Genomic DNA, 14,622 nt, shown 5'->3' on the forward strand with positions numbered 1-14,622 from the left:
GTTCTTGATTAAGAGGTGGGTCCGTTCAGCAGAAAAACCACAAGTGAAAATTTGCCCTTTACATTTGGATGATTATTTTTATGCTATCTTTCTTGACCTTTCAGTGCTGTTTGGTGCTTGTGGTTGCTAAGCACTTTTTAGCTCCTCCTTTAAAAATCAGTCACAAGACACTGATGGCTTTGAGACTGTATTCAAGAGCTGGCAGAGAGCTTGTTTATTTAGATTTTGTGGGTTGTTTTTTTTGTCCCCTCATTTGCAGCATTCCTCATGTATCTCTTGGTGCTCAGCTGCTACGACCATGACCTAGCTGATGCGGTAATACTTCTTCATTTTTCTCCTTTGACCCACTGTTTTCAGAGTTTCCTTAGAGTCCTGCTCGTGAACCACACATACTGCAGCTTGATGCCTCTGTGTGTAGCTGCTGGCTTTGCCCTTGCTTCATGGTTGACCTTGCAAGGTCTTTCTTTCACAGTAATGTTCATATTTTATCCACTTCCAGGTTTGAAGGCTACACTCCTATAAAAGTGTTTGTCTAGAGAGCTGTCGTTCATGTGATAGTAACAATTTGCAGCAGAGCAGAAACGCTGTATACATGTATGAACCATACATGTACCTCCTCTAATTTGCAAATGTACTCTTTTACATGATGTCAGAATTATAGTGAAGTATTCCAATGGTTTCCCCTAAATATTCATACCACATTGCAGTACAGAAACTTTTCAGTATGCAAGGGGTCTCTTCTTATTGACTGTTTTTTGTTTCTGATGTATTGGCTGAATGTTTGAACTAGAAGATGACAAATAACAGCTAAATGAGTTTGGCCAAAATTTTTGACCTCTGTACCAGAGGTTTAATATTGTTTAGTACCTAATTGATAATGTGTTCAGTTCTGAGCTTGCACTGAAGCCTTCTGCAGAGGTAGCAATCAGTCACTTTTGGGTTGTAAAACTGGTGTGGAACAGAGACAAGGCAGAGACTTCTCTAGCTTTACTGGATGAAGACATTGGGATGAAAGGGGTGGAAAATAATTATCTTCCAGAGTTCAGCCTGAGAAAATAATTATTGGGAAGAGTGCTAGATGCAGAGGCTGCGATGAGAATGGCACAGTCAAACCAGAAGCATGCTGGAAATCCCTACTTTCAGCCTTCCCCAACTACCAGCATTTAATTGTGCTGTTTTGGGAGAGATTTTTCAGTCTCTTAACTGCAAAATGTATATAAAGTGTTCTGGTTGTCCTACCCCTCTTCAGTCTTACTCTGTCTGTCTACTTTTGGTTCTTGCTTGTACTTGTCACATTCCTAAAAGCTTGTTTAACTAGCAGCTGACACACTACAACAGGAGACCTTGCTAGTCATGCTGACATAGGTCACAACTCCCAGGAGGCATCTAAATTAAGGGTCCCGGGAGAAGGTATGAGGACTAAATCGATTTTTTCATGAAGTAGTAGAATTACAAAATAAGAAGTTTTCAGTATTCCTATCTTTTAGCTATCCCTCAAATATATTTATAGTGCTGGTTCCCCCTACACCCTGTAAAAACAGGTAGTAGTCATTGTAGTAGAAGATGAGAATAAAACTATCAAAAGAAAATTATGTTGCTGGGACTATTAGAGCTATAGAACATCCTTCAAGAAAAGGAGAAGCTTCTTCAATTTAGTCCTCAGATTTCAAGGGGTTATTTTAAGAAGTGTGGACCACCTTGTTAGGCTTGCTTTTATGTCCTTGCTACTCACTTTCTCATGATTTTGGGGGAAGAATAAGAACTTGGGAACTCTGATATCCCTCCTACACAGAGACTGGGCTGTTTAAAGGGTATGAGCTTGCAAGCAGTTCTCCTCAGTGCCCCAGTCATTCAGTGCTTCAGGGTGATTATTAGGTTATTGCATCCCATTCACTCTTTTATAGCTCTGTATGACTTGTGCTTTTTTAATTGCTACAAATAGTAAATTCCAAATACAAAAAGTTCTAGTAGCCTGCTAGTCAAGCAGGTAAAATTTACTTGGAAGGTAAATTTTATTTTTTGTCTGGTTAAACTCTTTGCTGGTTTTACAGAAAGCTTTTTGATGAATGCTTTGCTCCTGCATACCAAGTGACAAAATTTCTTAATGTCATAATCTTAATAACACAAAATCTTTTTCTGTTTCTTTATACTCTCAAAGCAGTAAGTTACCAGAAAGAGGCGTTCATTCGGACGGGTACTCTTTTGTCATTTTGAAGTTCAAATATTCAATTTGTTTTGTATATCACTCAACGCTAATCAGACTGTGTGAAATATCTGAAACTGTGCGAGTGCATTGATTAAATCATGTTATTTCATGTAGTGTTTCTTTTTGAACCCTGTACGTCTGAGAATAGTGACTTGTGCTTTCCTTACAGTGTAATGGGACAGTTTGCAGCAGCTTGATAAAGACATTTAGTGTAGTTCTCAAAACACTACAGCAAAACCTTGAAATTAGGCTTTCTTAGGAATAATTAAAGGATAGAGTTTGGGGTTAACTAAAGACCACGCCTATACATAGGAAGCAATGCAGAGCAGTATACAGTGGAAGGATGTAATTTTTTTGTTCTTGGGATTTTTCAAGGCTTCGAAGTGGGAAAAAGATGAGTTAGGAAGAGGATGAATGGACGAAAATAGACTTTTAAAATATTTTTTTCTTTTTCTCTTAAGGCACTGCTTCCACCTACAGCTTTCTTCTGAAACTTAAAATGAATGAAATTACTTTCAACTTTAATAAAATTAGAAGTGCTATGAGAAGCCTTTGGGACAGGGAATTTTCACATATATTTTCTAATGAATGGCATTCTCCAGCTGGCCATGTACCCTATCTAATATTTTGCACAGCTTTAGAAATTTTGGTTCTGTATGCTTTATTCACCACAGATATTTGCATCACTGAGAGTATTTTGAGAGGGACTCTATTAGAATAAAATGTTATTAACTCATTAAGGATACAATATTGGCTTTTATGCAATAATTTTCCACTTCAGAAAGCTTTTGTGTAATATTATAAATCAGGTTCAAGCTAAAATACACACTATGGAGTTTATAATCCTTGTTTTCTAAATGATAATGATAGTACTAATTAAGTTGCTGTTTACTAGGGAGTCTCAGTCCTTTATACACTATTGAATGGGGGGGGTGGGCCTAAATCTTCAGGAGAAACTCGCCCAGCCTTGTCAGTGACGTGTAGGTGCTGCTTACAGCAGCCCAGCGCAGAATTCTTTCTGGATCTTAGAGGACATGGCTGTCCATGCCTGTGGTCCCTTGGTCAGTGTGGAAAGCGTGGGCTTGGCCCTGGGCCAGACACTCACTGCAATGCCATTTCTGTGCAAGTATGTCAACTGATTGTTTCTGCTGTTGTACAAATGTGTATTGTGTGTGCTTTGTAATAAAGGTAGGGATGATTCTAGGAAAAAAAATGACTGATTACACTTGAAAACTTTCTTGCTCTGGAATGTTATGTGGTAGGGTTTTTTTCTACTTTCCGTTAAAATAAAGCAGCCTACTTTGATGAATGACAGTTCTTCGTCTTTCTTATGGGGAAGAAAGTAGCAAAATACCAGCTTTGATTCGCCTTTCTCTTGAGGGATGGGATGGTACAATATATTCCGTAAGTTACAATGCCATCTTTATACCAGTGTTGTTTGTTTTTTTTTCCAGTGGTCTTGGAATCTTCCCTCCCCTCAAGGTTGATGTCCGATCTTATGAAGATATGTAGTCTTCCAATTTGCTTTAATGTCCTGGAAGGTTAACCTCAGAAACACTCACCCCTCCCAGAGATGATGAATTGTCACCAAAATGTAAATCTCCATGGGATTTTTTTTGTTTTGTTTTTTTTGGATTGGTTGGTTTTTTCATTCCACAGATGGTGTTTATTCTTTGAGATGTTTAAGGTTCAAACTTGGCGAGTCACTGTAGGCAGATGTGCTGTCGTGCTCCCTGAGCACAATTGCTGAGGGGATTGATGAAGACACACCAGTACAGATATGCACACCCAGTTGCTGGACTAGGGGGTTTATAAGCTACCAACTTGTTTTCATCAGCCTGCTGTTTTGTTTCAAAGCCTAAAAGAACTGAAAACAATTTTTTTTTTTTTTGTGGAAAAGCTCAGTAACTGCTTATAATTAACTCTATGGCGGTGGTTTTCACACAAGTATATTGCTTATTTTATATAAGCTTCAAAGGGTTTTATAAAAATGTAATGTTTAACTACTGGAAAAATAAATAAAACTGAAATATTGCAATAACTCCAAGGAGATCTTTTTTCCCAGTGTTTTTTGGGAAAATTGGTAACACAAGGTACATCTGTAGATCTGGCCCAGATCAGCTCTCCCATGTTGAAGGTTGCATGCAGTGTGATTTTTCCAGTGTTTGTGTATGCGCACCAGATTTTATCAAGGACAGCGACAAGGAGCATACGTCTGAAGAGCTTAATATGACATCTTCTTAAGTCACCTGTGTGTGCTGCTTTAGGGTTTCTTTCTGTTTAAATGATGCTCTATCCATATTATCCTGCAAGCATACTCCTCATGAACTTTGTTCTTCTAACTGCAGGTGCTCCAAGTGCCTGTCTAATACTTGCTCTTCTAATGGAGGGGTTTTTTTGTGACTAAGTGCTTTTCTGTAATGAACTCCTTCCTTTCATGTTTTGTTACATCAACATATTCTGGTTTTAAAGTGTAATATTTAATCATGTTTGTGCAAATTTGAGTATAAAAACTCAAACTGCATTACAGTTGAGTTTTTGAGAAAATCTGTGGATTATTTGTGAAGTTTTGTTCTTAGAAATTTTTTTTTATCCATGAAGTGAATGATTTCAAACAATGTAACAGTTTTTATTTATTTATTAAGTAAACCTTGTGGCATAATACCCTACAGAATAAGGAAACATTTAGACATATAAAAGTAGAAAGTAAGTGTTGTGATTTAATGGACAACAGAAAAGTTTTTTTCTTCGAAGGTCTGTATCTGTATGTTTCCTTATAGTAAAGGGAAACTGAAAGTCTGTTCTGTTTTTTATACTTAACATGCCCTTTAAATTATTGTTTTTCACCTTGCTATATTATTTTGGTTTAAGAGATCTGTACCAGCAAAAAAGTAATCTCGCATGTATAGATAACATTGAGTCTTTTTAGATTTTCATTGTTAATATTAGTGTATGCTTTTTTCTTTATTTATTTGTGGTAACTGTAGATTTTGATTACAATTTTTTGCGTTATTCTAGAAAACAAGTTTTTGAATTAATAGAATCATATGTTGCTTTCTTTCGTTTCGTTATGTTTACTTAAATGCAGGTGTCAATGCCCAGTCCATACCAGACTTTCTTACAGAGAATATTATTGTTTGTTACATGGTTCTGAGTTGAGGCAATTTCCTTTAAATGAAATTCCTTCATAGCAGTAATAGTGTGTAGCTCATACAGGGAGAGAGAAGAACTTAAATCAGACCCAAAACACACACTGTGAGTTCTGTAACATTTTGTATCATTTTTACAGTCACTTATAAGATTTATCTTATCCAGAGTGTTAAAGCATATCAGATCTATTGCTGGTTTCCACAGAGAGTTCAATGCTTTCTGTATGCGTGCAACAGCACTGCAATCATGTGTCATCTTGCTTTTGGCATTTTTAAAACAGTTTGATTGCAACTGGAGTGTGGTGGTGGGGTTTTCCATTGACGTTAACTGCAGGCATAAGAGATGGCTATTGGAAATATAGCCCAAATATGTCTATATATCTGTTGTCATTAGATTTTTGTTACATGTTTGGACTGCTGATACGCGGAATGGAGGGGCTTCCCTTGGCACAGTCTGTGTCTGTGCATGTGTGTGACTGTAACTTTGACTTCAGTGCTGTTTTATTGAGATTGCACCTGGGTCTAGAAGGATAGGCAAACCAGGAAAAACTGTGTGCTTCTGTACTTCAGCTAGCTGCAGTCCTTGGAAGTTCTCTGGTGAGGATGTGGGCTCTTCTAGTTTTGCTTTTATATGGCTGATAAGTACCTGTTTCAGCCTCAGTTCCAACAATTGTTATTCTTGGTTTATTGCTCTCCATCTATACTTATTTGAATTGTACTTCTAGAATGCTTTCTTATGATTGCACTTTTTCAGATGGGAAGGACAATAGATTAAATGTTCTGTGAACATACTAATTTAAGAGGAGTTTTCTTTTGTTGTTGGATAAAAATAAATTTGTTTTCTTTTTTTTTTCTCCAACAGGCTTGTATCAGGCCACTTCGCATCATATTGATCCAACAGCTATAAGGCATTATTTCAATGAGGCCAATAGTGATAACTCTTCAATAGCCATAATCCCACTTGTCTGCATGCTACATAAATTGCCTTCTCAATCACCAGGTAAGCCTGGGAATTTCCTTATTAGTTTTTTTATTATTAATTGTTGGTAAGGATAGGTGAGGGCTGAGTTGACATTTGGTGTGTTGGTGAGGGACATGGGAGACTTGGTTCTCAGTTCTCAACTTGGCATGTTACTAGTGCTGAGCCCAGACTTTGACCTGGGACAAGTGGAACATGGACTAAATGATCATGTTTAAATGTTTTACTAGGCCTACACAGTGGCCTGTATATACCTTCCTTCTCGTTCTTTTATGTGCCCAAGACCAGATTTTGGAGCACCAAGTTCGTTCAGGAATTAACCAGATGTTTGCTTCTCTTAAGACTTCATGAGTTGTTTTATTTCAGCTCCCTAGCTGGTGGGGCGTCTCTGTTGCAAAAGTTCCTCCTTATCCTGATGTCAGGAATGATGCAGGTGGGGGGTGGGGAAGGGAGGATGCTGCAGCCAGCACCACAGAAAAAGCTCTCCCCTCTCCTTCACCTCCTGGGAATAGGTCTGTGCTTGGCTTGTTGCCATGCATGTTCGAGTGGGGCATTACAGCATGCTCTGCTGAGCTAACTCGTGTCTTTAAGGCTTGTTTGGGTTTGTTTTGAAAGACTTGGATGCAGCTGTCTCAAATTTCCACTCAAATATGTTCATTTGGCCTTGCTTGTAATGAGCTGAATTTCATATTGCCCGTACTACACAGCCAGCTTGCTACACAGAATCTTAACAGCTTTAATAATTCCCCTAACCATCCAATTAGACTAATAATAAAGGCTTAATTACATATCCAGTTAATCATCAGATTTGTTCACTGAATGGCTTTAATTGGTAGATAGAGCTGTTACACTATTCCAGTTTGAAAGCTATCATCCATTTTTGCTCACAGCGATAGCCACCCGGTTGTTTTTATGATTGGGACTTGACCAGCATTTATTAATACAATAAAAAGGCTCAGGAGCAAAGAAATATAACTTCGGAGTGCTGTGGCAGCACCCGTCTGCCTCTGAGTGCCCGTGTTCAAGCTAGGACCTCTCTTTACAGTGCTCTGTACTGCTCGTGTTGAAGGAACTCCAAATAGCAAATGGCTGCTTTACAGGTTTCCAAAAATGAAGCTGTTCTGTATTCTGCCCAGGTAGTTCCCTCAAAATGACTGTTAAAGACTCTGGGACCTGCAAGCCCCTTGGCTTTGTAGGATTCAATAATGCACCACCTAAGCCACTTTGAAATAGATACTTCAGTAGCCCTGAGTCTTTTCTTATTATGGAAACATATAAATTGGCTCATCCTGTAAAACCCTTCAGTTTTAAAAATGTAAAACCTAATTGCCTTATGGACATGCAAAGAATGGAGGTGCTTCTCTGGGGAGATTTTGCACTGAACCAAAAGATGACAGAACTAGTTACTGATTAAAAAGAAAAGAAGAGTTAACCTCTTGATGCCAGTTGTCAGGATTTCCCCCACATATGTTTCTGCCTGGTTTAATTGCTACTATATTTCTACACCACACAGATCTTACTTCATTTTCTTCGGGGTTGAATGGGGTAACTGGTTACAGAAACCTCATTGTCCCAGTCATGTTCCCTTCATGCTTTCAAATCAAATGCCCTGTACAACTGCAAAATAATTTCCTTCCTTTAACAAGCCTTCCAATATCCTGAGTTCAGAAGACTCGTGTTCAATGTTGAGCTTTAGCTGACAATATTGACCTTCACTGTATTTTATGAAGGTATCATTTGAAACTACATTAGTTAGGGGGGGAGGGGAGCCTTCTAGTATGTCGAGAATAATTATTATGCCTTTGCATAAATAATCTTTTATCAGAGGAGAAGAAATGGTGATATTTTTAGCAGCCTTTACACCCCGGGGAAGTAAATGACACACAAAAATGAACTTTCAAAGTCTTGGTCTATAGAAAAAGGAGCAGTGTGTGATGGCAAAAAAAGTGAGTTTCTGTGAATTAGTACAACTCATTATTCGTGCTGTACACACTTGCTGCCTTACATTCCCTGCACTGTAGCCAGAATATAAAATAAAGCGTGGTGGCCACCTCCCTGGCCCTCGGCGGCAGCCGTGCTGATTGGATGCCACCTGCAGCAGGGCAGCGAGCATCAAGGAGCAGCAAGCTGGGAAACATGCAGAGCAACCGCTCCTTAAAGTGCATGTCACGAGTTACCTTTAAATATATTTAAGTGGTTTAGGTTTAAGAAGCACCTCAGTTCCCCCATGCAGCTCATTTAAGGAGGGATAGAGAGATTGCATACAGATCAATAGCGCTTTGACAAACTGTATTTCTATAGCTGGATCCTTTAAAAAAATAGAATAAAAGATTGCAGAAAAATCACAGATGCTGAACCTGAAGTATGAGAAATGATCCTACTTCAGCAGTCGTATCTTTAGAGTCCTGGATTTCTGACTGTTTGGTGTGGGAGCTGTAGGTTTGTTTAGTATGCATATTGCACGTAAAGATTAAACAATGTCAGTGAGAGTGTAGTGTGTAACCTTTCGATTAACTTCCTTCACATAATTAATGTAGTTATTCATAATGTGCATGTGTTCGTGATACAAATCTAATACTTTCTGTAATCAAGGTTGGTGAAATCACGGTTTTGCTGACTGAGCCCTGAGGTGCTATGTAATGTCCTCACGCAGCAATATGCAATGTATTGATATCACAACAGTGTCTAGGTGGCACCAAAACTAATAACTGCTGAACCTAGAAACCTACAGTGAATTGGCTCTCGTGGGCTTCAGCTCACTCTGTACCACCTCATCTCACCTCCTTGTGCATCCTCCTGCCCCAGAACTGGAAGGAGAGTACTGGCATGCCCTGTCTTTTAGCAGAGGAAGGGAAAAGGAGTGCTGAGCAGAGCCCACCCGTTCCCTGGGTGTTTTCAAGGGCCAGTGGAGCCTTTTGGGCGTGCTAGGCTTGCTGTCCCCCTTTCCCTGCACTCTTTCTCCTCCTGGATGGCTGCTGAGACATCTCCCTAGCAAAGTGCCCAAGCAGAGTTATAGGTGTAGGCTCATGGCTTTGGAGAAGTGTGGAGAGAGCAAGCTGTGCTGGTATAGACAGACTGCGCATGAGCGAGGTGTGGAGCAGGAAGGTATCAGTGCCATCGTGCGCCTTTACTGTCTGTGCCTTGGGAAGAACTTCTTCTAGAACAGGTTTTGACTTCATAGATGCAAACACTTTGGAAAAGGAAGAGCCAGAGATACCTACACCCATCCATTACCCTTGAAACCTTATTAACACCTTGCTCGAAAAAATTAATAGTACTGTGATACACAGTGGCTCAAGCCCCAGGAGACGTTCAAGTGCCCATTGCTTTCATACACTAGTAGCATGTGATCTTGTATTTTCCATTATTTTCTTGTTTGCAGCAGCTATAGGTTTTTGTCATTTTCGTTCCACACATTTAAAACATCTTCCTTTGCTGTGTTTTAGCTGCTTGATGGTCTTATTGAAGGGGCAGTTGCAGATTAGGGCTATGCCTGTTTGTACACTTACTTTCTCTAGGTGCTGGAGGCCATAATGACATGAGCCTCCAAGTCATTAAAAATATTCCGCTAGCCATGACCTCAGTTTAACAAACTGTTCCAAAAGCTGAAAGGAGTCAGTATGTAAAATGAGTAAAACCAAAGCAGATACTTTTTCTCATTACATTTGAATGTGAAATTTTCAGAGGACATTAAGGACACTTTAGAGTGATGGAAAGAGTTATGTTCCTCTATTTTTTTTTTCTGAAAATGAAAATAGCTAGAGGCAATCTGTGATAAGGGGTATTTTCTGAGAATCTTCCAATATTCCCTAAAAAAGTGTTATTAGCCCTAACTTTAGTATGTGTCTCACTGTGAAGTGGACATGCGTAAAGAGAATTTCTTCATGATTAGGGAATTCTTTCCAGGGTCACTGTTTTTCTGCACCACTTTGTGCCATAACTATCCTTGGACTCCATTAGAGGTAACACAGTGCCCATTTCTTGCCTTGGAGAAGGCCAGTGCTGTCTTCTGAGTTGTAGGACCTTCATTATCAGTTTCAGACAAAATGATTGTCTGCTTCACTTTTTTAAAGGCTTTTTAAAAACCAAGACCTTAGCGGTTCTCTAGTTATTTGTGTCTGCCATACCCTGTTCACTGTAGTCAGGTTGAGATTCCTTCATCTGTCCCTGCCATTATGCAGTGTAACACATTGCTTACAACCATATCACGAATCTTCCTCGTTTATGATGGTTCATTAGGTACATACAATTAAGCATCTGTTCAAACTAAAATGTTAAACTTTATGGCATTTGGGTTGACAGTGAAGTGTGTTCAGTACAAATGCCACATTTCAATACTTGCCTTTTTAATACTTTATTACGTTATCTTGAAATTAGCTTTTTGCCCTTTTTTTCTGACCCTTTCAGATTCTGCCCTGAGAGAAATGCTGTGGCTTGTTCCTACTTCTGCAGAACTACTTACAGTTCTGCCCTGGCCTATCTCTGTGACTGCCAATTCTTGTTTGCCTCTTCTGTAAATCATATGAGCCTTGAGACCTTTTCCTTTTCACACTTTGCATCAAACATTATTTCTTTCTCCACGTTTATTCAGCTCCATTTAAAACTCTTAAGTGTTCACTTTTATATTTTTACCCACAAGAGCAGTAATTAGTTCTTGGAAATCTCATAGACTTGCAAACTGTAGCCTTGCTAAGTGAAGTTGTCTTGTGATCCTGTTACTGTGATTCTTCCTTTTCTCAGGGTGCATCCCTCTGCCTTCCTACTGCTCATCATGGTCTTGTCAAGCATTCAAGTGTAAGCTCTTTGGAGAAGGGCTTTATGTTCTAATATGTTTCTTTATACCTGCTGGTGCGCTAAAATAAATGAATGTTCAAGATCAGTCTACTAAAGTCTATTGGATGTGCCAAAGCTCTTCTCCTGTGCTAAGGATACAGAAGAATGAGCAAATTCAAAGATTTATGTCCATCAGCCTTAACTGCCAAATTATGAAAGCAGTGTAGAACTATTGTGACAGTGGTCTAACATTTTCCTGGTTTTCAGCTTACCAAAGGGCTGCTACAGCAGAAGACAACCAATTTTCGGATGCATTTGAGTCATGAGCCTTACACTGAAGGACACAGATGGGGCTCAGAATGGTTGTCTGTATCTGGCCTTATCTACCAGGACTCTGCAGCCTTTAGAGAGAGAAATAACGTCTTGGCTGTGCAAATGTGAAACACAAAGTTGTGACATATTGCATGGGACCCAACAGTAGTGATTGGGACTGTTCATAAGGCTAAAGAAGCAATGGTATCAGTGTGAAAGCTGAAGAACTTGTTTATATGTTACGGAAGATGGGAGCAATTGGATCCAATGACCACTTAGGCATACTCCAGCAGCACAACAAAAACTACCTTTCAAAGACGTACCTATTGGTCTGTATTGTGCCAGTCTGGAGCATAAAAGAAGAAAGGAATAGACACTCTAAGTGTAGTATTGCGCTCTGATGCAAGTGTGCTTCTGCTGCTGTGTGAACTGAAGGTATTTGGTTGAGTGAATTAATCCAGCTTCGAAAGTTGCTCAACAGCATCTGTTTTGCTGCTAGTTTTGGCTTTTACTGTATGAACAATTAAATACTGCTTGGTTGTGGCAATCTCTATCTGCTACTATACTGGCTGCAGAGTAACTTCTCCCCTGCCCCCTCCCCCGCCAAATCCATTGTAATATCAATGTATTAAATAAAGTGGTGGGAGCAGTCACTGTTAAATTTTTTTTAACCCTCTGCCTGTGCTGAGAAGTTGCAATGTGTGAGAGGAATCAGCATCTTGAGGAATTGTACAGGAGCTTTTGGCCATGTTTCTCATTTAAAATCATTCTTTACTCCTCCTGGAACTCTTGGGAGAAACAGAGTATTTGCGGGTCAATGTTAGCACAAATGCTACCTTACAAAACTAGATATTGGCCACATCACATAGTGGAAGAACGTGGAAGATTTGGGAAGCTGGGGTTGGTCCATATCAACATCTAAAGAGCCAGTACAACCCAAGCGATCTGCAACTTCTGAACACCTTCCAACACTGTACGTGATGATGTTCGTTGCTTGTTCATGCAAGCCCCCAGCACTTTATTCCTCTTGTTCTAGTGTGAAAGTAGCTTTGTCCTCTACTTTGGTCTGCTGGGAGAGCTGGCTAAGCAGGAGGTAACTCCTTTTCTTCCCTCCTTCTCTTGACTTTTGGATTAGCAGACCTTAGTTCCCTTCTTTTCTGTTTTGTTGCTCTTTATTTTTGCTTTTGACCCCTCTACCCAGCTGTAGCTGTAGCCCCGATGCAGGACTGGGTGATGTTTGTGGCAGACTGTGCCTGCTTAGCTGTCTGCCTCCTGTCACTGGTGACTGGGCACTCTGCTCCTGCGTCTGCTCCCTCGGGGGCTGTGCAGTCAGGTGTGCAGCCAGGGCCAGGGACACCAGCTTGGGGTGCCTGCCCAGGAAAAGGGGCTGATCTGCTTCCTTGCTCAGCAGTCGGGAAAGTCTCTCCAGCATGGAGTGGAAAATAAAGACCTCTAAAAGTGGGGCAGCTCTAGCAGTACTTTGCAAAAGGCAGAAAGAAATTAGGAAGCTTCATCATGAAGTCTTAAGTTGCATTCTGTAGTGTTTATGTTTTCCTAACTTTACAGTTTCAGAGATTTTTAACTTGGAAGTATGTTGGTGTAAAATAAAATTCAAAATGCCAGCGGAAAATCCATCATCCACTAAAAGAAAATATTGCAGAAGCAGGTTGATATTTTAAGTGCCGAATTATCGGGAATCTTAACTTTTCAGTCTCCTTAAGTGATGTGATCTGCAAACTGTGTGTTTGTCCTGCCTTAGGACTGAGGGGTTTTGAGTACAGGCACCCATTTAGAGAAATGAACTGGCATCTTATTTGTTGGTTTAGGGCTGGCTTTTGTCACTGTATGTTGGTAGTGTTGCATGAAAGACCCTTTTCTGCATAGAGATTTTATTTAAAATCTGATGAGTCTTGAGAGCTAATCAATTACTGTCTGAAATTTCGCTGTCTGAAAAGATGCTCTTGTGATTATGTTTGTTGAAAAATATCGGTGGAGCGCTACAGGAGCAGGCACTATGTGAATCAGGTGGGTGCTGCCAAACCTTGTAGTCAGAGGTGCTCTGTGTTGGAGATAAAGTTTTTAATGCAGAATTGGGATTAGCCTGTGCAGGAGCCAGGTCTGATAAGCCCCCTGGAGTCTTCAAAGATGAAGTCACAGCAATTTTTTATTATACTGTCTATGGCTCTAAACTATCAATAATGAAACAGATTTACATTCGTTTTAGTTTTATATTCTCATGACTATGACTAAGCATCTGATGGACTTTAAGTTATTCTCTCCCATTTTGTGATTCTTACCTCCTTTATTTGTTTGCCATTATGGCATCTCTCTATCAAATAGGCATTTGGGGGTCTCTGCTGCTGCTTAACCTAAGCACAGTACATTTCTGATTGACATCAACAAGAGAGTACCCAGCGCTGCTTACTTGGGCTGAGAGAACGGGCTGAAGCCCTTCCTCACTCACAAAATCTGTCCTGAGAAATTTGAATACCTGAAGTAGAAGCTCAGTTATTTTCGATGGGAATTGCTGTTCATGTGTAACTGCGAAGAGGGGAAAAAATAATGTAGCAGGGAAAGCCTTCAGAAAGAGAGAAAGTAGGTGATAAAAATAGGGCATTTCCCTGACTGAATTTCCAGGCTGTACAGTAAGAGGTTTTACTCCTCCTTTTTTGACCTTAAAAAAAAAAAAAAAAAAAAGAGGGAATGGAGGGATGTTGGTACATCAAAACAATATTGGAAGTTTCTTAATAGGTTTGACGTACTGTTCAAAAGAATTGCATTTGGTTTTGCTGCTATTGATTACACTGGAACTGGTTACAGCATGTTTTGAAGCATTCTGTAATTCTAAGGCATGTAATGAGACAGTCCCCATCAAAAGCCCGTGAACCTGGGAGCTATTTAGAAAGCTGACACTGTAATTCTCAAGCAATATATCCCCTCTTCTTCACGATATCAACTTGATCTAAACTGGGCATACAGTGTAATAATAGTTCTGAGATTAATGTAGTTATTAAAAAAAAATTAAAAATCCATAACCACTTGTATTGTTAAATTAAAAATATAGATTTCTTTCATGAGATTAAAAGTGTGCAAATATGCTTTTAAAATGAACGTGCGTGTGATAGAAATGTATGTGAGTGTACCACATAAATTTTGTGTATAATATAAAATTGTGTAATGTCCAATGATTTCAGCTATAAGTG

This window comes from Opisthocomus hoazin, chromosome 12 (genome assembly GCF_030867145.1).
Source record: "Opisthocomus hoazin isolate bOpiHoa1 chromosome 12, bOpiHoa1.hap1, whole genome shotgun sequence".
Lineage (NCBI taxonomy): Eukaryota > Metazoa > Chordata > Aves > Opisthocomiformes > Opisthocomidae > Opisthocomus > Opisthocomus hoazin.